General features: G+C 42.8%; 1 protein-coding gene across 3 annotated transcripts in view; it reads right to left on the bottom strand.

Annotated features, from left to right (window-relative positions):
- Positions 1 to 24,720, bottom strand: part of GFOD1 (Gfo/Idh/MocA-like oxidoreductase domain containing 1) — a 71,158-nt gene that overhangs the window by 43,069 nt on the left and 3,369 nt on the right. The window contains exon 1 of one of the 3 annotated variants that reach the window (XM_061995462.1): positions 1,340 to 1,395. The exons of the other annotated variants lie outside the window; for them this stretch is intronic. The gene's annotated coding sequence lies outside the window, so the exon portion shown is untranslated. Of the gene's footprint in view, positions 1 to 1,339; positions 1,396 to 24,720 lie in introns of those variants that run through there. 3 annotated transcript variants of the gene reach the window in all.

Here is a 24,720-nt window from a genome sequence, read left to right on the forward strand (position 1 = left end):
ACCTTTCCTACTGCTACTGCTTATCTCCTCCCTTTTTTTTTTTCTATATCAACTTTTCAGTGCCGCCTATATCAGAACTGACATCTGGCTTATGAAAAATCCTACGTCCTTGTCTTCTCTGCACTCAACCATGTACCATTTATTTCCATCTGATATATATTGAGTTCTAGTAAGACAAAAAGCTCAGAGTGAATCAGCTTTCCACTCTCTGCTGATAGAGTGCCCAGCACAGCAGAAGCTGGCTTGTGCCAGATAAGGCCTATAGTATGGGAACATGTAACATAACATGTGTTGTATGTATGTACCATGCAATGTAATGACAACACAGTGCAGATGTAATATATGGCCACATGCATCTCCATTTGTTCTGGATGCAAGCAGTCTGTGTAACAAAAGAACCAGAAGGCAGAAATGAATGAACAAAACCACATCACTACTTTTGCTACTTGAATGTACATCAGAAATGTTGAAGTTGGATAAGTCTTTTAGAACATGAATATTCTAATTTAGCTTATCAGGATGCACACACAGAAAAGGAAAACAGTGATAGTCTAAACTCTGGAGTCATTCTTAAAACCTTGCCCAAGCACCCACAGATTCTCCAGTCCATCTGCTGTGAAAACAGTTTTATCTGTATCTCGCTTTATTTTAGCACAGCGTACTCTACTCTTCTTACAAGAAAAGATTACATTGGTATAAACCATCTTTATAACTGTGAAGCTGCACAAGTATTGTTCCAGTGTAACAAGTCCATTGAATCACAAACTCATATATAACATAATCCTATGGAATCACCACCCTGAATGGGAATAACTAAGAAAGCCTACATGGGGATTCCCACCTCTAACTTACCTCATTTGAAGTTTCATCCCCATTTTAAAGGTGAGCAGCTCTAACACGTTTTGGAGTCACGCTTGATGTTTCCCTCACACCTGTGGAAACAGCACCTTACCCCTATTCTCCAAAGTCATGTCTAGATTGCAAGTAGAACATCTGCTACACCTGCTGACACACTTGAATGAGTTTTACTCTAGCAGCAACAGCAATGAGATCACAGCAGTGAGGGCTGTCACAGACCAAAGGATACCTGATGAGTTTGCACAGGGTGTGCTGAGGTCTGTGCTACTCCAGCTTCCCTGCTGCTGATCATCCTGGCTAGGCTGGGGCATGCAGGGCATAGTATCCTTCTATTTGGAGACAGTTTTGAGCTGCTAGGACAGAAAATTGTGACTGTCATCCTGTTTTGCTTCCTGTTATTCTTGAGCTTCCACCTTCTTTACTTTAGAGCCTGGGCCCTCTGCTACCATAGTCCAGAAGGCTTAAGAGACATTTTTCTTACCTGAAATACAGAGAAAATCTTTGCCTCTACATGTGTTGTACACCTCTCAGAAGGGTGGCTGAAGGCTGGATGAGTGTGGAAAAGGAAACCTCACTACTTTCAGGTGTGTGCACTTCAGGATTAGCCACACTGGTGGGAGTGCTGTGGGAAAAAACAATCATAGCTGCTGTTCTGTTCAGAAGCAGGTTACGAGTCTCTGGGGATGTCAGTCTCATGCTTCCACTGGCCTTCAATTCACAGAACAGTAAAATGCAACTGTTGTATTATGAGACCCAAACGTAATACATGAAGAATGTGTGGTGCATTAAACCCATCTGGTTCATACAGAAACTCATGTATAATTCACAGTCTTTGTAAATATGTCAGCTTAATGCCTCTCTGGCACCTATCAGCAAGGCTCTGTCTCCCTTGGGTTAGTCAGATCTGACAGCTTCTGAAACTGGACCCTGACTCGTATGACAGACAGTGCTGAACTCTGAATATTACTGAATAACAACTAGTCCTGAATACAGAAGAAAAAATATCTTACAACCAAAGCCATTCTTTTAAGTTCTTCATTGTCTCTTTTGTACAATATTAAGTCTTAATCCTTGTTGTGATGGAAAAGCTCTTTTAATTTTTGTAGTAGAGCAGGATTACACCTAGGCATGTACACCAGAAACAAGCTCTGGATATCCTTCTTGATATTGGTGGATTAAAGTTGGTAGCTCTCTGATAAATCTTTCAGACATTACTTGTAGTTTAACATGTATGATCTTTTCCTTCAGACTTAGATCCAGGCTTCTGAATAGGAATCACTTGCTAATACATGCTGTGCACAGAGGACAGAAGTGTGCAGTGCCACAAGGCTCTTGGTGACTCAAGACTCTTCGTCCAATTCTATGGACAAAATGAGCTGCACTTATGTAAAGTCTGTGAGACTGCATGATCTGGTGTGTTTGGGTGCTTAGAAGCACTCCTTTCCATAGAAAGCAGCAGCTTGGTTCCACCATTGCTACTTGGAGGAGAAAAAAACCCAATTTCCCAACGTACCATAGGCACTGTGAAAATGTTAAACACCACCACATTTTCCTCTGGCTCAATCAAACATGCTGACAACTTTGAGAGCTGTTGGGCAGTAAATTGCTAAAACACACTGGTCTGTGGGATACTAATGTAGCCTGGGCTGGAGCCAAAGTCTCAGGAAGGCTAAAAAAGTTGTCCAATGAATTTAGCCTTCTCTGGACCTGGTCCTTGGATGAGGTTTTCAATGGCAGTCAGCAGAGCTCAGTTTCATTGACCCTAACCCCAGTGGGAGCAGAGAATCCAGTGCTGAGCTCTCCTGGCCTGATGAATTTAACACCATTATTGAGTTGATTTAAAAGCACAGAGAGGAGGAAAAACATTCTGCATTTTCAAGTCGGATATATTCCCTCAAGACCCGGTTTTACAAGTGACTTAAACTCAGCTATAAAGCTCTCTTGTCCACATGGCTGGTGTGAATTATTTTCCTCTGTGCAGATGTGCCAAACCAGGGGCAGTGAAAGGTGAGTATGTGTTGTTGAGCACAGGGTTTTGGCTGGAGCTGGGAGCCCTCTTGGGGAAACTTAGTTGTTGTCTGAGGAGGGAACTAGAGCAAGAGATTTTAACATCTGGAAGCCCTCTGAGGCCACATCTTAAACTCCGCACCTTTTCCTGAGCTCTGGCTTCTGCTGCTGTCTTTAGGCTGCCATTTATTGCATTTCAACAGCCAGTGGAAGTTGTGTGGCAGCCTTCATGCCCTGTTATAGGGTTTGGTAGTAGTTCTTTATTCTCTCTTGAATTCCTATAATTCTTCTCTTTGGGAAAGAAAACAAACCCTATCTATAATAAAAACAAGAACAAGTCTTCCTGCAAATACAACATGACAAAATCTGGCTGTTCTTTCCCACCAAGGCTATCAGAACCAAGCAGCCTTTCCCATATCACCTTCAAAGCCCTTGATTTAAGGAAAGGGAGTGATTACTCATTCATTAAGGATAATGGCTATTTACTTTTGGAAACAATGGACTTGATGAACCACAAAAAAATGACCTTATTTTCAGAAGTACATATGCTTTGGATCAAACTGGCTGGGTTTGGGATGGAAATGCGCACATAATCTCCAAGAGGTGGTAAAAAAATGACCTTTTGTTCTGAGATAAATCAAGATGATTGGATTTTTTTTTTTAAATCTTGAAATCTAGAGGTCTGACACAGCCCCAAGCATGGAAATGCCAGGCTAGAAAACAATCCTATCATTTAAAGCAATGAGAAAAGAGCAAAAACTTTAAAACCTTACAATGATTGCAAGTTGCTGGACTTTAATGAGATAGCTTGCTAGGGTTTTCTGTGATGGCCTCACATATTCTAAATGTGTATCTTTGCTCTGCCTGCAGTAGAATTTTGCATGTATTCATCAATATGTGGAAAACAACAACTCTTGTTTCCTGGAATGGTTTGGGTTGGAAGGGACCTTTAAAAAGATCACCTTGTCCAACTCCCTGGCATTGGCAGGGATACCTTCCTCTAGACCAAGTTGCTCTCAGCCACATCCAACCTGGCCTGGAACACTTCCAGGGACTGGGGCAGCCACACTGGGTGTTTAGATGGATCCATTTTAACTGCAGAGTAATTCAAATATGCTGAGACCTGTGTAGGCAAGGATAATAGTGTTACTGTGCTAATTAGTGTATTCTCAAAACCCAGGGAATGCTGCTGGGCTTGCTGTGTAAGCTGGGTTGTGTTTTATAAACTGGAGGTGACAGGATAGCAGAATTATTCCCATTCCTGTCTTGATCCTCCTGGTAGCTTTTCAAACCTATGGAGCTTGAAAGACGTGGAGTCTCCATCCTTGGAGGTCTTCAAGACCCACCTGGACATATTCCTATGTGACCTGATCTAGGTGAACCTGCTTCTGCAAGGGGGGGTTGGACTAGATGATATCTAAAGGTCCCTTCCAACCCCTTCCAATGATTCTATGATATCTACAGTCTGGGCCATGTATAGTATCTACAGCTGTTTTGAGCACTTCTGGAGTTTACAGGGATTTATTTCTCAGACCACAGTCTGAGATTCATTCCTGATACCAAAGACTGGAAGTAAATGTCATTGAAAACTCAGGTGAAGCAAGTGTTGGGCCTGTCAGAAGAGGTCCTGACAGCGCTTATCAGAGGTACAGATGTGCACGACAGAGTCTTTGAATGACAGGACCCTGATGGCTGCTGTGCAGTAATCACTAATGGCTGCATGTGACCCTGATGTAGAAACACTAATAACAAACCTTGTGATGGCAAGTAGGAAAACCACACATGAAAACTACACCTGCAGAAAAGCAATGAGTTCTGAACAAGTTTTGAACCTGGGTAGGTGATTCTTTGTAGGTGAGTGACTTGTACCTTATGTGAGAGCACCACAAAAACTGATGTAATCAGAATAATCAGAGTTCTTTATGTGCATTGGATAAAACAGAGTGACTATACCTTTGGCTTCGGCAGCTTAGGTGTGCAAGTTTTGACCTACTGCATTTTTATGAAACCCCTAACTCTCCTCTTGATGCCTGTGTAGCTTCCTCTTGCAATGCATGCTTTCTCCCTGTGGAGACCTCCAGATGCATTTCTGGTCACAGATAGACATAATATCAGTGCCTTCTGTAGGGCCTCTATTAGAGTGCACAAACCCTACCAATGATACTGTGTCCACTATCTGGTTGCTGTCTGAAGCCAAAGTCTTGTCAGTGCTGACACTGAGCTCTGCAGGGGAGGTTGTGACATCTTGGACTCTTTGCTTGTTAGCAGAGATTTTTTTCCATAAAATATTCTATGATTTTACTGATGTTTATCAATTTGTAATGAGGATATGAATCTCATTTACACTACTGTGCTGCTTCCTACTGCAAAAATGCTTTAAAATGCTCATGTAGCAAGTAGATAAACACCTTAAGGATGCTTTAGACTTAGGAGAATGGAGTGAAGGGCCCTCTTGGGTAGGTAAGAGTCATGCTCACGATATATAATATCTCTGAAGGGGGTTGTTCTGTTGACATCTGATAACGTGTTGCAATTTATAGGGATGCTATTATTCAGCTAGCACTGTAAGCTGTGTAAACTTCTGCTATAGAAACAGCATCATCATTCAGTGCTTCCAGTCTGGCAGATCCCAGATTTTTTATTTAGTTCAATTTTAGATAATTTCATTGTTTATTGCCCTTTTGCTATTGGTTAGTCCAAATGCAATATGCCACCCAGCTTCATCTTCCTACAGTGCACGGACTTCTGCTACATATGTGGTCTCTCCAACATGCTAATGAGCTTCAGTAAATAGATGCTTATTTTGTCCTGTTAAACACAAGACTTGGGTGGTTAATAAAAGTATGTATATTGACAGTTTAATTTCACACACAGGTTTCCTAAGGGCCTCATGCCAAATCAAAGGAGTGATTCTAGACTACAACATCGCTAATTTGGTTGATGAAAAGCAATAACTTTGATCTCTCTCTGCAGAAAATTCAAACATGTATGTGTATACAGAAGGGGAGAGCATCTTCCTTTAAGATCTGCATGCACTTTTTGAGTACATTTCCAAACTGTTTTGCTACAAATGCTCTGCTTGATTGTCACTGCATGGTTATGGTGATAGAAGGTGATCTAAGATCTATAACAAGACACAGTGTCTTGTACTTGACCAGCTGATGAAGCTGAGGAAAGAGAAACAAGTTTTCAAGCACATAAAGGTCTCTCTTTCTTTCAATGTGAGACAGACATGCTGAAATTTCAGCAGATTTTCTGTTCTTCAGTTTTTGTTTTGCATTCTGGGCAGTGAACCATGCTAAAGCTCTTTCCACTTCATTAGTGTGTGCCGGAAAAGTGTAACGGAGAGCTTACACAGTTATGAGCAGACACTGCAGTAAAATTCTTTTCTGATCCTTTTTGCCATCCAGGCTTTTGCCAATGCTACTAAAGTCACCTAAAAGGATGGATTAAAAATATCTTGCACAGTCAAAGCTGGTTAATCTGTGCTTGGTTTATATGTCTGGACAAGCAAAAAGTTATCATTCATGACTGTTTATCCTTTTGACATTTGTGCTCTTGCCTTGTTTTAAGACGTTATTGTATCGTAGATTTGACCACACTTCTGAGGTCATTCACACAGGATGGGTAACCTAACTTTGGTACAAGATTGGTCTCCCATGACACCTTAGAGATAGAACAGTCCCACAAAGCTTAGCAGAGCATCTAAAGTGGGGTGTTTTCTGAGGGAACCTCTTCCCCTATGAGGTAGTGCCTCAGTCACCACCTTACATATATTTTATCATGTACTGATACAGCTTGGAGAGTACTCCTATACATCCTCAGGGTCTAATATTGTCATAAAACACCTAACACAATCCCATGCACTCTAGCTGTATTTCTGTAACACCCTAACAGGTTCTCTAACATGACCTCTACATTCAAAAGGCCATGTCCACCCCTGGGTTTCTTGACATAGCAAAACCCTTCAGTTTCTTAATGCAGAGCTTACATGTCCTCTCAGTGCATCCAATATTTAAGTAAGCTTTCCAAAAGCCTATCATCCCCACCATGAAGGAGACTGTTCTGCTTGATGCTGTGAAATTTCAGCTCAGGATAGAGAACAAGTGTTCCTGTGTATGCTAGTTTTTAACTGGTTGCATCTGATCATCACCCTTTTCCACCAGGTCTCAAACACTGCTAGAACATCACCCACTTGAATGGCAAGAGCTTCTGGGAGGCCTGAAATGAATAGGCTGAGTTGCTCACTGAAGAGATGGAGGAAAAAAAGAAAAAAGCTACTGTCTACCTATCTGACTCTGCTGGGATCAACAGGCATGCCAGATCCAGCATCATCAGCACACAGAGCAGCAGCACAGAGTAAAAACACAGCCCCTTGTCCTGCTGATCCATCCAGCTCCACAATAATGACCTCTGACATGTTCTGCATTGTCTCTGTTGGCTTCAACAGCTTAGACCCTCTGATGTGTCATTTTTGAGCACACACCAGAAGATGGACTGTGAGCACAGCATCATTACAGCAGCTTTTCTGGTCTTACTACACCGTTTAGATATGACAAATTGGACACTGACTTGGGTTTTCCATCTCAATGGTCTCACCTTCCAACTCATTTTAATGGCATCTGAATGCAGTTCAAGAGATGATTAGTAAACTGAGGTCATCTCAGCAATCACACTGAAAAATAGGTATGATACACTAATGGAGAAGTTTCTAACAGAAGTAGATGTGAGTCTGAAGAATTTGGTGTAAAGGACAGAAGGGAACTCATGAAGGTATTAAAAGTTGGAGCTGCATGGAAATAACAATTGAATTAAGAAAGGGCAATGTAGCCCAAATACAAAGGTACCAGCAGAGACTTCAATCTCAACTACAGCCTTCCTAGGATGATGGTGGAATCCTCACCAGTGAAAACATTTTGTATTAGATACATCACTAAAATGCGCTGTAGGGAAAGCTCTACCCTGTGCAAATGAGGTGTCCAGGTGACCTCAAAAGCATTACCTGCCTCAAATGGCTATGAACATATGACACAATAAGAGAATCTGTCAGAGACAAACCCAAACATGAATAACTGTTTTCATGATACATCCACAGCAGCTTAATGCAAAGGCATAATATGACCAGTTCTTCCAGTATGCCACAATTATGCCAGCAATGTCTCTGAGTGCTCTTATTTCTTTGTAATGTACTGTGACTATTACAAGAAAGGGTAGTCCTGGGACTGAGAACATTACTGCACATCTGTGCTAGCTAAATATCCACCACTACGCACGTAATGCTAAATAAAACTTGGCAGAACACATTCAAGTGACAGCATTAATCTGCTCTCTGTCTGATCATAGTATTTTTAGTAGGTTTCTCTCACGGTACATTAACATTACAACTGTTGTAGCCTCGGTGCTTAGATGGTAAAGTAATGGAGGATGAGAGAGGAAGAAAATGTCACTTTAGCAGCATTTCTGGATTCAAATCAGAGGGAAGGACAGCTACCAAGGAAGCAGTCAGAAATATTGCTCACAGGAACAGGAAACACAGCATGAGGGAAATGGCAATGGCCACCAACCAGCATCTTTTTTGTGGCCACCTCAACTGCTCTTGTGTTTCTGTGTCTACTTAACTCCCTTGTGACAAGATGCTTGCATCTTGTGATGAGAAGGAGAAACCACACACAATACCCAGTTCTTCCACAAACACATCTCACAGGAACGTTCCAGCTGTCAGTAGGAACAGGGCAGTCCTCTGCTCTCAGGCCAGGTTACGGTCAGCTGAGCTGAAACATCTCACACCACATCCAGCGTCACAAGCCTGTTATTGGATTTGCTGAATTCCTGCTGGGTGAGGTATGCTTTAAAAGGTTATGACTCAGAAATACACTCAAGGAGGGCACAATCAACAGCTTCTAATGAAAGACATTGTTATTTTTGTCTTCTGCAACTGAGAAAGACACAGGATGAGAGGTGTTTGAGCCCATGGGGTTAGTGCACAGGTACACTTGTCCCTAGGCAGTCCTTCCCTTTTGCACCGTTTTTGTGTGCCTCAAACTTTTGATCCCCATTGACCACTGTCTGGCAAACACAGCATTAACAAGTCAGAAGTGAATTCATATGGGCTTCCTGTAACTGCTCCAGTGCAAATCAGCCTAATTATATCAGCAGCCTTCTCTGCTCTCCACACCACTCAGTAAGGCATAGACCTTTCCCAGAGGGCCAGTCAACCAGGTGAAGCAAGCACATTTCTTCATATCCCAGTCTGCTGGAGGAGGGCAAACACTCCAATAGCTCATGAATAATACATTGTCTGTTTATGCAGCTCCAGGGACCCACTTCAAATCAGCTTGTGGTCTCTGAAATTATTTTCAGTATGCTTGGCCAGTCTCTTTGGTAGGCAAATGAAAAAGCTGCTTTCAAAATTCTCTCTGCTCACTTGAGGCTTTCACTCCTCCCTGCTAATACATAATCCAGAAGAAAAGAGACATGATTTTCTGGTCACTCCAGTTTCACGCTGGTACTACTTGACTGACTTTAGTAGATTTACTCCTCATGTACACTGCTGTGACACAGTGAGGTTCAAAGATGGCTTAACAGCATACAGGGATGTACCAGCCATTCAGAAATGAGCCAGGAAGAGATCAAGCTGCATGTACTATCACCAATGACTTCTGAGCAGATGGTTAAGCACGAAGAATCAAAACAAGGGCTAAACCAGCCTTTTCTTCCGTGCTGGAAAGGTGCAAGCTGAAACAATGAACAAACAGCTCAGGAAGGAGAGAGTGAACTCATAGGGGGAGAAGTTAGAAATTATTCCTCCACCCTGCAAAGTAATCTTTTTAAATACTGGGCCTTGGCGCAGAGGTTTGGCCCCAAGGGATATGATGTCAGTAAGCCAATGCAATAGCAGAAGCAAACCTTGAAATGTAATGCCAGTTCCTCCTTGTAAGTTTCATCTAATCCAAAATATTTCACATGAGAAAGAATTGCATAAAAAGAAGCCAGGAGAAGAAAAACATAGCTCAAATATACAGAGTCATGCAAAGTCTAGAAATAGCCATGTTAGGAAAAGGCTAAGCTGATGGTTGGGCCAAGCCAAGCAAGGCATGGTGACAGCTCCATTAGCTCTCTGTTTCCAAGCCCAGCGTTCAAAAATGTGCCAGTGTGGGCTGTGAACCGGTTGAGAGATGAGACAACAATTAGCTACAACTTACAAACAAAACATTCAACAATTTTTAATCCAAGGACCACCAAGCTTTTCTGGATTAAAAACAAAAAAAAAGAGCTGTCTTGTCTCTTGGGCCTACATTTGTGTCATTTGCAACCATATAAACATTCAATTAAGCCTAAAATACTAATTTATTGGACGTTTCTCCCTTGTGGATTGATTGCCTGTGCTTACAGAAAGGTACATATCTGCAGTCTCTTATCTCACAGACCTCAGGTTGAGTAACACTGCAGTAACTGTACTTTTAACCCTTTTTATCAGTAGCACTTGCATCCTCACAGCTGTCTGTGTTGCTATTTTTTTTTGGTTGAAGCCATACCCTTCAATTCACAAAGTCGAAATACTTGCCCCAAGAAAATTTAAAGCAGAGGATTTCTGACATGCATTCCCACTCTGGAGACTGGTAATAAACAAGACCTTTAAGAAGGATTCATTAGGACCTAAACATCTTCCTCTCTTGTCCTCCCCCTCCAGACACAAGCCCTGGTCATGGAGCCAAGGAATAATCTTAAGCCTTGACTGACCCAGAAGAAGCAGCTTTGAACCAACAAAAGCACTGCTAGCTTGCCCCCCTCCTCCACTTGGGCTTGTCAGAGCCACAGATCACTCTAAACACACAAGCAATTTGTTGCCTGCAAGCCACTGGATGGAGATTCTTGGGGCTGCCAGGGGCATACACAAGTACTGCATGCACTAGGAAAGTTCAGCCCATATCTCAACATGAAGGCAGCTGCAGGGATGCTGTAAACAGCATCTTTTTACCAGTGGGGCATTTAACTCCATTCTAACATGACAGCAAAAAAAATTTGGGCCCACTTAACCATAATGCTTGCTGCCCAACTGAAATAAACTGCAGGTCAATCACTGCCAAACCAGACAGTATCGCAGTGCAGGTCAGGCTAGTACATATGTATCCTTACAAGCCCTTGTTTAGGAGAGTAGGGTGGCATCAGGCAAAGGCAGATGGCAAGGCTGTGACACAGAGCTGGGTGTAATAACATACTTTTACCCAATTTCTACACACAGGCTGAACTCAGGCTAGGTAACACTGGCTGGCTGCCTACAGTGCGTTTCAGAAACCAACTTGGGAAGACACCACCCCATATATTTGAAAGGACACGAGGCTATGTCACATGCAAAAACACAGGTCACTTCAAACAGACCTCAGTGTCTTTGGCAAAACCTTCTGAAGTTACTCAACAAGGTGCTTATCAAATGTCTCATGGCTTATTGGTGCTGAAACAGCTTTTCATCACCTCTGTTTAATAAACAACTGTCCTTAACTCCTCTTTGCCTTACTTCTAAAGGTAGTGGCTAACTTTCCACCCTTCACCACCACAATCACTCCCTCACTAACTGGTACCCAAAAGCACTTTCTCCTTGACCAGAGTAGTGCTTGGTAACTCAGTGTGGAGTCAGCAGTGCCAGACAGGTTGCTTTATTTCTCCACTCCAGAGCTGTGATCTATGAAGTTCACCTCCACAGGGACAGTGCCTTTACAGAGTCTCCCTGCGGGAAGTTCAAGCTAGCTTGAAAACAAGACAGTAAAGGGAATGTGCTTCTTTGTTTAACCTTTTCCATCAAAGTGTATGGCCAGCTCTTCCACTTCCAAGGATGGTTCGTTAATTCACTGCACTTGAGTGCTGGAGATGTTATGGCTCAGTGTCATCTTTCTTCCTCCTCCCACATCATCCCTCCCAGTTTGTCCTTCCTAGTGCAATGCAAACCTTACTCCAGGCCCTGCCTCAGCTCTCTCTCCTCCCAGCTGCATCTCACTGCCAGGGCACCACCACAGCAGCCCTCACAGAACATCCTGAGGCCAACAGCTGCCCAGTCCTTTCATGGGAAGCTGCCCAGTGGGAGAGAGATGGGGAATGTAGCCCACAGCTGAGTGAGTAGACAGGGAGTTTGAGCATCACAACCACCCAGCTACACTCTTTCCCCTTCCATTTTTTCAAGCCCTGTCACAGCAGCACAGCCTGCTGCGTTAAACACTCACTTCCTCCTGCTCTGTGTCTCTTCCACCCCCTCCCTTGCCAGCCTTTATTTGGCCACATTTGTCAGCATCATGGGTGGTGTTTTTACACTTTCTGTATTCATCTGTTTTCCTCTATTTCTAACAAGGGAGGTGTTTCATGTTCAAGCCCTTGAGAGCAGCCCCTCTCTTATCATTGCACTGAAACACATCCTCCTTTTATCTGGTGGTTTTGGGCTGTGCCTTTACAAAGACAAGCAGAAGGCTTCATACAAAGTTGGGCATGTCTTGTTATATTGAAGGAACCTACAACAAACATCCATCTCCTGCAAAGGGGGGCAAAGGGAAGACTTAGGGGACTTCTACCCCAATCCAGGACTTCAACAACTCAACAGCCCATGCAATTCATCCCCCCATAGATCTTCTTTTTTGGCAGTGCTTCCAACTGGAGGTGACAAGACAAACCAAGCCACTGAATGGAATAAAATCAGCCATGCAGAAAGCAGTATGATACTCTCTGATTTGACTTCAGTTCCACTCTCTTTATCCCACTCTCAGTATTTACAGCTTAGCCATAAGAATTGTCAAGATGAAACCTGACAGCAAAGTATGAGCCATAAAGCAAACACTAGACTATAAGAAAGTATTTGGTGTTTTGGCTTAAGAGAAAAAAACATGGTCTGGCCACTTTTTTCCCAGTCATGGAAAGGTCAAGACAACACAAGCAAACGTGTTTGGCTTTCCATTTCTTGTAATGCTCCGTTCTGTAAAAGCCCAGCTTCTTTGGGAGTTGTAGGGAAAAAAACAGTAACTGCTAGACAGCAACTTCAAACAGATGACTTTCTATCACTAACAAATCAGAATGTTTTCAAGTCTTTAGGTTTGGGGCACATGAAAGTTCATGTAGGGTCACACCTGAGAGTCCTGACACACTCCTAATATTGCTCAAATTCTTGCTAACCAAATCTGGAAGGTTCTGAATGATCAAAAGCACAGGAGAAAGTTATTTTAACAGATGTATGAAGGGCTATAGGACCTATGAAGCTGGGAATCAGAGATACATGGACTTCTGTCCCCATCTGCCTAAAGTATGCTTCATCTGCTCCACCTCTGTGTAATTTAATCCCAAAGAGGAATGAAGACCACCAACTGCATCCATATTTTTAGAGGCAAGAGTCAGGTAAGCACACAGGGAGACATGAGCACAGACACAAAAGATCATTTTCTAGGAAATCTAGAGGTAAATCTGGGATTACTCCACATAGTTCTTATCTTCTGGCTTGCATGTCTGAAAAAGAAACAAGCCAGGGAAAGTAGTTTAATCCTACTTAGGTGAACCTTGTTTTGACTTAGGACCCTGAATTTCCTCTATCTTGCAGTCTGTGAAGCAATTCACAGTTGCTTGAACATTGAAAAGAAGAAACAAGACCAAGATTGACAGTTCATGAGATTTTGAATACATTATTCTTGAAGTCCCTTAAACAAAGTGTGTAAGGCATATAGCTCCCCACATCATTCATGGTATTTTAATTAACAACCTAACTTCTGTCCACATCAATCCATCTCTCATAGTTTTGTAATTATAGGTTTAGAGACTGGGACAGCACAGTTCCATTAAAGCAGAACAGAGGCTCATGGCACGCAGTTCTCCCATCAGAGCTGCAGAGTCTATCTTAGTCTGAAGCTCATTTTCTGACTTCTCTTTCTCTGTGGCCATATTTGTTGGGGTTTTTTTTTCCTTTCAAGAAACTACACCCACTGCTTGCTGTGAGGAAACTGAAGTAGCACAATTACCCACACTTTTAATTTCCCTAATATTAGTTTCAGGCCCTAACAGGCTTTAAAGTGCCAGGCTAGAAACAACAGCCTAGAGAGGAAAAGATGGAGAGACTGACAAAAGTCATCTTATTGTTACAGATGTGTATTCCATGAACAAATAATTGCAAAGTTACATATTTTATTTGCTGGTAGGACTTGAAAAATATTATATTCTCAGGTTTTCCTGCATTAACAGTAACAGCAATTTCACAAGCCCACTGCCACAAGACAAGCTCATCTTGAGTTTGTTCTAGAGGTTTGTGATACATCTACTTTGGCAGTGTGTATATTTACACTCATTACAACCACAAGAGTAACATCCATATGATCTGTTTGGTTCCTACACTCTGAGTTCCCAGATGTAAGCACCATATAATCCACATAGGATTTAGGCTACTGTACTTAGACCAGACAGACAGTTGTACAGATCTAGAAATACCAGTCATCCTTGCCCTGGTCCAGAGCTGTGGTGCAAACATTTGACACCTCAAAATCCACTCCTTGCTCATTACACCAGAGTTCCCAAAGCTGGTTAATATCATCCTTGTTGCATTACATTTAAAACACTTCAAGGGAACCTTTCATGATGTGCAAAAATCCAATTCAGTGGTTAGAGCATCACCCCACTATTTCCTTTTGAGCACCAAACTGAAGGAAATGTTTCTAAATGCCCTGCCTATTTACCAGCAGGGTGAAAAATCCTAAAATGCAGGTGTAGGCAGAAAGGGCAAGACATCATACATAGCCCCATACAGTGCAATTTCATCTAGTGCAGAACCCCTGTATGCACAATGACAGAGATGACACATGACAGCTCCAGTGGCTACCAGCACCCTACTTGCTTTCATCCAGACCTCAGATGACTCTGCCCGATACAGAAACCCCTAGGCAAGCACTCTAAAGGGCTGCAAACAAAATCCCCAGACCTGACATTCAGTCTCTTTTTACATCTGAGCACCTCTTTACCAGCAGCTGCAAATCTGAACTTGCTCACATCGGCTTAAGCTGATGCTCAAGGTTGTATTTGCAACCAACAAATAGCACATGTACGCTATTGTCTGGCTTCCAAAAATGCAGTTGCTCCAGTCAGCCCTGAAAGGCTCTGCCTTTCTTGCTAAAGAAAGGGTTTTCCCAATGTGCAGAGGGCTGTAACATATACTAAAGAGAAACTCCATTAAAAACAAACACACAAGTCTCCCAGCTGCTGAACTATCACTGCTCAGAGCGAGTTGGCTTAAGATATTTTGTAGCATCTGTTAAATAGAGCCCCAATGATGGAAAGATGATTACTGGCATTAATAACCCACAAAATCTTCAGATACAATCCTCAAATTCATCACAACCCCGAATCACTCAGTCCCAGAGCTATGAAGATCCCCAGAGAAGGGAGTGCCTCCAACAGCCCTTGCAGCTCCTTCACAAGCTGCCGCATACACACTAAAAAGGGACACCAACAAGAGCAGCATTGAGCTTGCTTTCAATTTGAAAACAAGTTATCCTGCACTGTACTCAGCTCCTCTCTTCCCACCCTGCAACACAGACCATCCAGGGAAAGGCCTCAACCCAAGTGACAGCGGCTGGTGGTGTTTATCAGGATCACCATCCGCTCAACAGTGCTCAGCCAGAGCAGGTCCTGCAGTGAAAGAAGAGCACACAGAGGACCCAGATTCTGTCCCTGTCATCATGTTCCCACACAAACTTCAGCAAGTCTCTTAATCCTCCTGTGCTCCCTCACCCCCAATCCACAGTTTTGGGAATCCTAAATGATGAAACCAGCTTCAGGAAGGCAGGCAAATACAACCTAACCAAAATACAGAGTCTACGTTACAGAGAAGGAAAGCTCAGGACAGAAATCCTCAAGCTTATTCTCACCATGCCACCTTTGCTTAGAGTAGATCAGAGCCTCAAACACATCCCGAGGGTCTAAAGCCACAATTTGGTCCCCACCTGGTACAGACGGGGTCAGATCTCTCCGCACACACAAGACAGCAGGTATGGTCTCAGCAACTGCTGAGATACCTGTGTACATCAGGCCTTGTGAAGGATCACCTTCCCCTACATGAACAAATCTGCAATTTCCAACGACAACCACAGTACCAACACAATTAAATTTATATGAAGAGCTGTGAGACAGCAGTATAATCAAAGGCATAAATAAGTCTGCTAGCTGGCATCGAATCCCACAAGCAAACAGATCATCATTTAGGAGACAGAAGTCAGATGGCTTGTGAACATAGACTTTCCTCATTTCAGGCATAAAACACGTCAAAGCATTTTTTCCTAACGGTTACATGGTGGAGTTGGGTAAAAATTATAGCCAGAAATACATTTCAGGTCCATGGTTCTCAAGCTATGCCAATAGTGATAAGACCATGTCCAAATGTACTTGGGCTAATTGAGTCATCCCTGCAGACCAAGCATCTTACTACACAGATTTATGTAAGCAGAATTCTTCAGCAACATAATGAGTCCTGTCTGTTAATCAATGATACAAAATCCAGGATGCCTTCTCACACAAGTCGATCATTCCTTATCCACCAATTACTCTCAAGGAGCACTGCTTAATGCTCTGCCCAACAAATGAATCTCTATCAGAAGATCTCCTACACTTTAACCATGAACCATCTTTCCCAGCACTAAATTGTCAGGTTTCCTCATGGGAAGCAACAAGTCACAAAAGTTCTGCAAGCTCTGTCATGCTCATTTAGTGATAGACTTTCATAGGCTACAGCTAATGTTTCTAAGCACCTCAGCTCCAAGTGTTTTCCTTCTTATTCCTGCAGACACACTACTGTAACATGTTGCAGAAGCACAGCCATATTGAGCTGTGGAATCACACAGATGTAGCTGTATCTTCAGATTTTTTTGATGAACCAAAAGCAGTTTGTAAGCAAATCCCTGCTTACATGAGTTATTGTGCCTGATGTATTCCTTAAAAGGAATCAGGGATTTCTGTCTTCAAGGGGACTACTGAAGAAAGCACACGTTTGCAGAACCATGTCCCAAGACTCTCACCAATCGCTTCCTAAATCGACAGAGATGTCTTTGCCAAGAGGACACACTCCTGCAAAGCCAGGTTCCTCTCCCTGAGGCGTAGTTAGTTTTTCTTTTGGGCCACAACATGTTCTCAGTAAGATCACCATAAATTTCAACTATTTCCTTTGATCCAGTAAAGCTTTCCTTGCATTTAGAAGAGAACAAGCAGGATCAGAACCTGAGCTTCTACATGCATCTTTAAGGCACCTTTCTGGAATTTATTTTAACATACACAGGCTTGGCTGCATCTGTTTCAGATGTTCTTGGGAGCTATTCTCTTTCCCCTTTCCTATCCCCATACAAAACAGTAACACTTGCATTGTTTTTTATGGGATGAGGAAGTGAAGGAAGGGAAGGGACTTCCAGGAATTTTTAATTTATATATTTTTCACCTTAATGTTGTTCTTTTAATTTTTATACATATATGGAACTATGTAATGCACATGTATAGGCACCAAGAGAAAGAACTCCAAGTGCTCCATCTAGCCTTCAGTTTCATGTTTTTAAGTAACATCACTCCAGCACAGAAAGAATAACTACTATTTTTTCATTCTTTCTTCATGCTTGAATCTGTTTGGATTTTGAAAAGCTCTCTATATTAAGGCTTTCCTCATTAGCCATGTGAAGCCCAGTACCCTAGAGACAGTGTTTAATTCAACCATGACCTCCCTTCTGGGCATTTCCTGGCAAAAAATGGCCAGATGGAAGAGCTGATGACTGCCAAACATTCACTGTAAGGAAGTGCCAAAACAAGGGTCTTTATTGCTGATAAAAGCCCTGGAAACATCAGAATGCAAAACAAAGTTGCTACCTTTTTTTTCACCTCCATCTGCTTCACTAAAGCTGTGATTGCTGCTGCAGTGGAATTCAAGGCACCAGTTTTCACCCCGAGGTTAAACTCCAGCACAGTAGCAAATGTCGAAAGTAATTTTACTCCCTGTGTTAAATCACTCTGTTTATTCTTACATTCCTATCAACCAAGCTCCTCACACCATGTGCTCACTTTCTGTGCTCTTCACCCTGTTCATACTTAGGAATTAGGCCTGATAAATAATAACTTCTATTATTAAGCCCACACTCAGCTAAAATGAAGGACACTACTACCTCAGGCCAAAGGAGAAGAGAGGGGGTAAATTCTCACTCTCCACAATTCCCTAAAATTCCTGTTACATTCTGGGTGAGTCCTGTGTATTAAGACCTGGTGTTTATGCTGAGTGTCAGTTTCACTAGCTAGAAATGCAGCTGTAAGAGGCTCAAGGATAACAACATTTCCACCTGCCAGGTGCATGAGTCTTGTCCAACACTGGTGGCCAGCGCCAGCTGTGCAGGGCAGCAAAGCCCAGCCTCCTCTACTCTTTACTACTGCATTTCTAGCACAGTCAGTAGTCAGTTCCTGAACAAGCACAGAAAAAAAACCTCTTTAATACCTCTGAAGAGCAACTCTGCAGAGAGAGACCTGGGCGTCCTGATTGATGATAAGCTAAACATGAGCCAGCAATGTGCCCTTGTGGCCAAGGGAGGATGCATCAAGAAGAGTGTGGCCAAGGATCCTGGGATGCATCAAGAAGAGTGTGGCCAGCAGGTCAAGGGAGGTTCTTCTCCCACTCTGCTCTGCCCTGGTGAGGCCTCATCTGGAGCCCTGTGTCCAGTTCTGGGCTCCTCAGCTCAAGAGGGACTGAGAACTTCTGGAGAGAGTCCAGCGCAGGGCCACCAAGATGATCAGGGGACTGGAACATCTTTCATACGAGGAAAGGCTGCGGGAACTGGGGCTGTTTAGTCTGGAGAAGAGGAGACTGAGGGGAGATCTTATTAACATTTATAAATATCCAAAGGGTGGGTGCCAAGAGGTTGGGACATCCCTTTTTCTATAGTAGGTGGCAACAGGACAAGGGGTGATGGGATGAAGTTGGAACACAAAAAGTTCCACTTGAACGTAAGAAAAAACTATTGCACTGCTGAGGTGAGGGAGCCCTGGCACAGGCTGCCCAGGGAGGGGCTGTGGAGGCTCCTTCCTTGGAGGTCTTCAAGACCTGCCTGGACATGTTCCTACGTGACCTGATCTAGGTGACCCTGCTTCTGCAGGGGGGTTGGACTAGATGATCTAGAAAGGTCCCTTCCAACCCCTACCATTCTATGATTCTTCTGGAGACTTTTCCTCAAAGGCCCTTGAATTCATAAGTGATCCAAAAGCCAAACTGTTCCTGCACAACAAACCACCTAAATTAAACACATCAACCACTTTTATGCAGAGTACAGCCATACCAACATATCTAGAGCTGGACTACACCAGCAACACAGGCTCATTTACACCAGTTGAATGCTCTAAATTATACGCATTTGACAATTTATGCTTGTACAGGAGGGGGAATAACCTGTACCAAATACAGATGCCATTCTGCCAGAACAACAGGAGTCACGCCAGCTGGACTTCTAATGGCCATGCAGCAATTATTACATTAAAGAAATCATACCCTTGCAGTCATAATTACACTATTACAAAAAAATCTATGCGCAGACCAGGCCTTAAATCAATTTAGGGAACCTACTCAAGGGATTGCTCCTGTTTAATTACATAGCCATTTAAATCAATTTGTTTAAATCAAGATTTAAGACCTGAAATCATTTTTTTGTAAGGAGTGTGGTTTTGTTACCTGCATGCACACTGACCTTGTAAATTAAATCCCTGACTTTTGACACCTCACTCGTATGAGCTAAGAGTTTATTCTATGAATAATAAACAAAAAACAGTAGGGTAAATACTTCTGCTTTGGTGGTTTGAGGAAACCAGAACAATTCATAGCAGCTCCGGATAACGCTGTGGCAAACTGATACTAACAGCAAAGGGTGTTGTTGCATTGCAGCAGCCAGTGAAAAACACCAATCTTGGCCACCTCAGAAATTTAACTCCATTTTCATCCTTGCTGCTTTGCCACTGTTATTGCTAAATGGGCAAAATCTACTGCACATATTAAGAAAAGGACAGTAAGTTGTTATATGCTTCAAGACAATTTACCTAGTTCTCAAAGAAAAGTAGACAGAACAATGTATTTAGCATCTTGGAGAGTTTTTACCCTGCCTCCATCAGGGGCTGTGCTCGACTACCTGTGTCTGGAGTCACACAGCAAATCTCTCTGTCATGTAGTGTCAACAAGCAATAAAAAAGAGTGAGAGATAAAAGAGGCAACAATGGGAAGCTTGAAAGTCTAGGGATTTTATTTACCCAGCTTATTTTCCTTTTTCTGCATTTATCTACCCGTCCTTCCTTAATTCACCTTATTATTCAACATTCCTCCAAAACCTGGGACAACACAAGCAGGATGCAAGTCCTTGCTTTCCCTTTACACCACTGAGCACCCAGCAACACAAGTCCTCAAAAACGAGCAACAAGACAGAAAGCAACAGAGTGAAGGCCTGCTGAAGAAGAATCAGACAGCTCTGTACCTCAGCTAGCATCAGTGTGGCCACTGCCACAGAATGAAGGCACAGAGCTATGCAAGAAAGAATAAAAGATGTTTCCCACGTTAGGAGGATGCAATAATTGATCCCAGAAGTTAAATAATTAGAATACTTAGCCTGGGCACAGCTCTAACAGTACAAATCCATCTTTTATCAGGACCTTCTCTTGTCTTCACAGAAGCAAACCATGCTACACAGTTTCTGTTTAACAGCATCCACAGCACAGCCCTGCCGTTTAAACAAACAAAACAAATACAAAACAGTCCCACAAGATGATACCTACATGATATCTACTTACCAACTGTGCCAGTAAGAGAAATACAAAAAGTGGCCCTCACTAGCAGAGCCAGGAGGCTAGACGCTCGTGCCCACACCTTTAGCTGCAATGCTTTTGTCCGCAGGAGAGGGTTTCACTAATTCCAGCCCTTTCCTAGTTAAGATCACATTAGTCAAATCTTTGTCAGCCATGCCAGAAGCCACGTCTAAGATAGATACTTAGGTCTTTCAGCTATTTTCAAGACATTATGGCATTGCTAACACACCATTGTTAACACTGACAAGGTTGCCCTGGGAGGAGCTGTGCTGGAAACTAGCATGCACTAGTATTTTAACAGCTGACTTTATCCAGTACCCACAGACAGTACAAAAAATAGCTGTATTTGTCACTATCACTAACACCAATGTAAGACTAAAACAGTGGAAGAAGTATTCAAAGTGCAGTGAAACAGATAAAGGCCATATGGACATGCCTGCATAAAGATTAAAGGAAAAAATGACAAGAGCACCCCCCAAATTGTGTAGTTATTAGGTTTTTCAAAGTGTCACTACCCTGACTATGGGCTTTGCCTAACAAAGCACAACAGATCATAAAACAGTGCAGGTTGGAAAGGACCTCTAGAAATCATCCAGTCCAACCCCATGCTAAAGCAGGTTCACCTCGATCAGGGGGCACAGGAACATGTCCAAGGGGATTTGGAAACCTTCAGAGGAGACAAACATCTCCAGAGAAGGAGATCAAACACCAGTAGTGACACACCTACACTGCTCTTGCTTCCTTCACTGCTCCTGTGCCGAAGGTCCAAGCCTCCAGCAGTCGAGCAGATGGAAGGAGAGCAGTCATGCTCCAACATGACATTGTGCCATTTAAATCATAAGAATAGGTGGACAGCTGAGGGCCTGGGCGTGAATTTATGTCAGTCAACTCACCTATGGGGCACAGTAACCTCTGACAGAAGATGCTAACTTCTTAAAGAGATGCTGCTTTCCACATCTCTAAGGCCTCCAATTGAGGCCTAGATGAAACCTGTAGCAGTTCTCAAGAGGTCCAGCCCATCCTGCTTCAACTGTCCACGCTGGTCTGGAGACAGCAACTCACATTTGCAAAATTTTGGCATCCCAGGGGCCGGGAACTTGGTTTTAAAACAGTACAGAAGAAACTGCAGCAACACAAACTGACTCCACTGGAAACATGATCACAACGGCGATCTTCATGCCCAACACTAATACAACTGCTTCAGTTGCAAACGGCTGCTCCTTAGTCTGGGCAAATTTGGGTGCATCATCATGTCATGAGCTCAGTGCTCCACTATCCCAAGTCTAATGTATACTCAGGCTCACGGACTACCCTACCACTGCAACAACAGAACTGGTGGTTACTTTGACAGAAGAGGACAATTGGGAAAAATGAAAACAAGCTTTTGATTTGAAGGTCAGAAAGGATACTAAGGGTAAGGTCTTTTAGCTTTTTTTTTTTAACAAAAATGATGTGTTTTGTTTTTATATAGTACCTGAAGAGTGCTCTTTAACAGCTTCAGAGGCCAAATCCCATACTATCTCTGTAGGATTTTTACAGGAATAACACTGGAATTAAACATCTGCAGTACTGAGAGGAAAAGGTCGATAGAAGAGCTAGGTGACATTTTCTGTGGTATACCATCATCACTCAAGCAGGAAGAAGACTTGCAGCTAATTGCCAGCAGGCTGTTTGGACTGACTTTCTAATAATATGTGCAAGAAAAAAGGCACCATAGCCTTTGCTAGCTCTGCTGATTAAAGATAGACAGCACTTCATCCAACTTCTTCTTTTGCAATAAGATGACCATAATTCACATTTAATGTGCTGCAAAGTCATCTGCCTTCCAAGTACAAGAGCATGTTCTGCTGAAAGTCACTGATGTTAGGTCAAATTTAAATTCAATATTGCAGGGCAGATATTACATTGCTATTAATAATAAATAATCATGAGAATGTTTTCCCTTAATAGAGCACCTCATCCCAAGGGATCCTAACCACAAACTCTGGACCAAGTTCTATGCACTACTACAACCCTGTAACCTCTGCCTGATTTGCAAGGGTGCAGAGGAAAGTATAAGTTAAGTAGAGATTGCATCAGATCTGTGAATTACTTTACTGCAGCTGATATTCGTCCTACTTCAGGGGAAGATCCCCTGATAACACTGACAGTGCTTTAACAAGGAGTTCTCACAAGCATATTCCAGACAGCAGGCTGTACTGCATGCCTGTGTGATACTGGTGCTTCCTGGGAAGGGGTGGGAAGGTAAGGATCTGAGCAGTACTATTTATGTTCTTCTCTAAATAAAGATGCTCCCTTATGACCACAATCAAGTATAGAAGGAGCACTATTCAGCAAACAAAGTTAAGTGCTCCTTAAGAGGAACAACTTCTGGAGGGCTGGGAAAGTCATACTCTGTATATCCCCAGGCAGAACAGACTCCTATCACGAGCTACTACAATATAAACATTTTAAAAAGCAATACCATGTGGACATGGCTGCAAACACGTGGAGTGAACATTCAGCACACAGCTCATTGTTTCTGTCCTTAAGATGGAAGAATAAGCAAAACCATTGTGAACAGGATTAAGGGCAACATCTCCAGAGACCTGCTTCAAAAAAACATCTGGTACTTGATTCTTCCCAATAGCCCAACATTTGCTCCTCAGAAACACACAAACCTCAGGAATAACTTCTCTCTAGCTGAGTTGACTCAATCACTAACAGGAACGTGCACATAGAATGTCTGTGCCTTCCCTTTCAACTTTGAGATGAAATGTCATCCAGGACTTCTCAGCACCACGTGCAGTAAATCACTTCACCTGATGTGGCAGCTGTTTAGTCACACAGGGCAACCGTTTCAGGCAGGATCTGAAGGATGTCGTATTTAATTAAACAAGAGGGAGGGAAATACACTGTGAAAAGTCAAGTGTTGACAGTTTTGAACTAGGTGGAGGGTCATGTCATATTGTGTGCACCAGCACAAATAGGCACTCTGGTGACACATTTTATCCATGTATGCAAACAGGGCTCCCATCTCTGATCAGGTTTGGGATACTGTGTACTGTCAACACATGCAGGAAGGGGAAAAGCAGACCACTTCTAGCACATGTCAAACTCTTCAGCCCAGTGAGGAGAAAGCCCTTATTCAACACTAAGATTATGCTGCCTAAACTTTCTGTGCTTACCTAAGCTTTCAGCCATTGATCTCTCTTGATCACCAAACAGCAAGTCAGTCAGGACATTAGTTTTGTACTATGCTACAGGGAACGAGTAGAGACAGCAATAAAAAGAACTCCTAAGCAAGAAACATAGGCCAGAGGCAGAGAAGAGAAAGGGTACATAGGTCCCATGTTACAGAAGCAAACAAAGAATTTGGGTCACTCACACAGAAGCAAGAGAGGCCATTAGCATATTTCACGTAAAATGCCATGGGTTTTATTTGTAGTTTTGGTCCAAACCAGCCTGGTTTCCAATTCTCTCTTGAACTTGGTCTGTTCCAGAGACTTGTCCAATGTTGGTCTAGCTCCTAAGAACTGCCATATAGAGTCAGACCCAGCTCAGGATTCTAACAGAGATGAGCAGCAGAGGCTTAGACAAGAAGTTAACAGGGTAAGTTTGCGTAACATTTAGACAAGCCTCAGTAGACTTTGAACAGCTTCTCAATATAGAATCACAGTTTCATCAAAATGTAAAAGCTGTATTTCTCCCATTTTCTCCCCCAAACAGCTTCCAGGAAGACACAGTTTGGAGACTTCCTTGGCTGGGGCGTGTATTCACACATTTGTGTTTTAACAGCGGTTGACAGGCCACCGTGCCAAAAACATGTTTCAAACATCCATACATCTACATGTCAGATATCCCAGTAAAAACAAAGCAACTGAGTTCTTCCCACTGCATGGCTTGAGTTAAATACACCTGCTGGGATAACTGTTTCACCCCACCTTCACCTCCTGATTCTGCAGCAGAAATAGGCCAGAGTGGATTAGAACATGCTGCAAACTCACCGTGTAAACAAAGCTCCAGACAGGCAACAGAAACACTGCCAACTTCCTTGGGCTT

Source organism: Colius striatus, chromosome 4 (assembly GCF_028858725.1).
Source record: "Colius striatus isolate bColStr4 chromosome 4, bColStr4.1.hap1, whole genome shotgun sequence".
In the NCBI taxonomy this organism is placed as follows: Eukaryota; Metazoa; Chordata; class Aves; order Coliiformes; family Coliidae; genus Colius; species Colius striatus.